This window comes from Sinocyclocheilus rhinocerous, unplaced genomic scaffold, assembly GCF_001515625.1.
Source record: "Sinocyclocheilus rhinocerous isolate Xijiao unplaced genomic scaffold, SAMN03320098_v1.1 scaffold3459, whole genome shotgun sequence".
NCBI lineage: Eukaryota > Metazoa > Chordata > Actinopteri > Cypriniformes > Cyprinidae > Sinocyclocheilus > Sinocyclocheilus rhinocerous.
In genome coordinates, this window is record NW_015641455.1 from 20632 (window position 1) to 23892 (window position 3261).

At 43.8% G+C, this 3261-nt stretch overlaps 1 protein-coding gene across 1 annotated transcript in view; it reads left to right on the plus strand.

Moving 5' to 3' along the window:
- The window catches only part of LOC107754992 (serine/threonine-protein kinase MAK-like), a gene marked incomplete at its 5' end in the record, with an annotated part of 48901 nt that overhangs the window by 18192 nt on the left and 27448 nt on the right, over positions 1–3261 (plus strand). The gene's annotated exons all lie outside the window — the stretch shown is intronic.

Here is a 3261-nt window from a genome sequence, read left to right on the forward strand (position 1 = left end):
GAAGATCCAACCATGGCCCATTATAAGATTTCTAGCATGGACAGTCAGTTTTAAATTTATCCATTGTTATTTTATAGAATCCATTATGGCATCTATCTGAACAAGATATCCAGGATCTCCAGCAGAAAAATAGGTCCACAACATTAAAGATCCAGCAGTATATTTAATTGTACACATGGGGTACTTTTTTATCCCTGTGTGCATTGAACCCATCTTGAGTGTTTGCTGTTAAAAAGCTTTTTTTTGTTTTGTTTCATCTGACCATTGAACCCAGTCCCGTTTAAAGTTCCAGTCATGTCTAGCAAATAAATATGCTGGAGTTTGTTTTTGGATGAGAGCATTTTCTTTTCTAGTTTTTTCCTGAAACCCTCCCAAACAACATTGTTTTTTGGGGGGGTTTTTTTAGGCTTTCTGACCCCAAGACTCAACTATTTTCTGCAGTTCTCCAGTTGTGATCCTTGGAGTCTTTGGCCACTCAAACTCTCCTCCTCACCGTGCATTAGGACGATATAGACGCACGTCCTCTTACTGTATTAGAGAAAAATATTGATTTCATAATGTAATTTTCCCCCCACTTTCACTTTTTTCTTTACTTTAAAGGCTAGATTTTTTTTAATTTTTTTATTGAAAGATCAAGTGGATAAACAATGCGGATTTATTTTCACAGCCTTCTTTGATCATATTTACCAAAGGTATGAATAATTTTGAGCACAACTGTATACAATTAAAATTATTTCTTATGTCATGTTGGTTTAAATTTCCTAACTCTACAGTGTAAAGGTTTTTTTGGGGGGGGTTTTTTTGTAAATAAAGCAAAGATTATTGAAGTACTTTTTACAAGAAAATACTATTTTAGTTTTTCAGTTTTTCAAAATTTCTCAATTTTAATTTCTGGGTAAAAACATTGTCTACACCAGAGTTTTAGTGTACTTTACTCTTCATTGAATAAGTTTACTCTGTACTGTTATTTTTATTTTTATTTTGCACTGACCAGTGTTATTTTAGTATTATTTGTGCGCTCTTATGTTTTTTATTTATATTTTGAATTAGCTTGTTTTTATATTTTCAGCTCCCTTTCAAGGGAACTTCGAACTGCGTCCTCTAGGGGTCGCTATGGGGAACGCCTTCAGCGTGACCGGTGTCTGAAGCATACATCTAAAAACTACAATAAAATTGGACGGCGACAGCCTATGACATCATTACCCTGCTCTATCACAGTATAAAAGGGCGGGAGAACACGTCATCCTCTTCTTCGTCTTCACTGACCGTTTGTTTATGTTAGCGTTAAGCTAAACACGACTAGGAGTGCATGTTTCTTGCCAGAGGCTTTGCTCTGATACCTGCAGTTTCACACGGCTCGCGTGCTGTGTGTGTGTGTGTGTGTGGTGAAGAGCAAGCGCGTTCAGCTCTTAAGGGAGTTGGATGCGCTCTGCATTCATTGCTTATTTCTTGTGAGCCCTCCTTTGTGCTTCTGCTCTGAGGAGTAGTAAGCTCTATACGCATAAATGGTTATTGAGTCCCGCTATTTCTTCAGATCGCGGTGAGAACATGGAAAGGACCTGACGGGAAATGTCTCCCTATCAGTAATTTCCTTTTGTATAGTGTGGATCTGTCTGCAGTTATTGGACAGATGGTTTATATCATGTCCTTCTCAGATAACCACATTATACTGCACTCCGGCTTGAAAAAAACAACAAAAAAAACATTCTCGTCCCGCATCCATAGATTCCAGCATACTAGTTATGCCAACATCGAGGGGATGCGTGAGAATGGTTATGAGAAGATGCCACCTGTTGAAGAGACAAATGTATAGTGTGGATCTGTCTGCAGTTATTGGACAGATGGTTTATATCATGTCCTTCTCAGATAACCACATTATACTGCACTCCCTCCGGCTTGAAACAACAAAAAAAACATTCTCGTCCCGCATCCATAGATTCCAGCATACTAGTTATGCCAACATCGAGGGGATGCGTGAGAATGGTTATGAGAAGATGCCAACTGTTGAAGAGACGCTGGCCTGCTATCTCTCCATGGTGGAGACATCTAATCTTAAGGCACGGCAGCAGGTCAGGCTGCAGTCTCGTTGCACTCCATGGTGGCGCTTCAGGCTTTTCAGGCTGATATGCTGAAAGACCTGGATAAAGGCAGGGTCTATCCCCTGATGAGGTGGCTGAGTTGCGTCGCACCACGGATCTTGCTCTCCGTGCCGCTAAGCAGGCCGCCGCTGCCATTGGCAGATCCAAGAAAATGGCAGCCATGGTGGTTACGGAGAGACATCTGTGGGTGAGTCTGGTGGATATCGGGTCGAAAGAGAAGGGCTTTCTTCTTGATGCGCCGGTTTCCCCTTCTGAGCTTTTCGGCACTTCCGTCGAGACTGTGGTCGTGAGGTTTTAGGAGGCTAAGACGTGCTCGGCTGCCTTTAAATCCTTCATTCCACGAGGGTCAAGGCTTCAAACTTCACCTCCAGCCTATATCATGCGCCTGAGTCATGCGCGGGAGCCATGGTTGGTGAGTACGATCCATTAGTTCCTTCAGCAAGCTCATGCAGAGCAAGCGGTAGCCCCCTGGGTGACAGGCCAAGACCCAGTACGATTCTAGGCACTTGTTCGTATCCCCTTAAAAGATTCTATTCCTGATCCAAGCCTTGAGCCCTACCCCGGGCCCAGGAGTTCTGGCCTTAACAGGTAAGTTTTTTGGGGTATATAGCTTAGGCCTTCGGCCGTAGGCGATAATTTCACTGACAGCCGTCTAACGTCCCAGGGGCAACTCCCTTAAAGCTTTGGGTAGAGTTGGTACTTAGTGCTCGTCTGTGGTTTGGCATGCACTCCCCTCAGCATGGTGGCGTGGGTATACCGTTCCCCATAGCGACCCCTAGAGGACGCAGTTCAAAGTTCCCTCGGATGACGTGAAACGAGCGCGTTCAATTCATGCTTATCCCTCACAAGAAATAAGCAATGAATGCAGAGCGCATCCAACTCCCTTGAGAGCTGAACGCGCTTGCTCTTCACCACACACACACACACACAGCACGCGAGCCGTGTGAAACTGCAGGTATCAGAGCAAAGCCTCTGGCGAGAAACATGCACTCCTAGTCATGTTTAGCTTAACGCTAACATAAACAAACGGTCAGTGAAGACGAAGAAGAGGATTCAAGGATCGCGCAGGGTAATGACGTCATAGGCTATCGCCGGCCAATGTTATTGTCGTTTTTAGATACATGCTTCAGACACCGGTCACACTGAAGGTGTTCCCCATAGC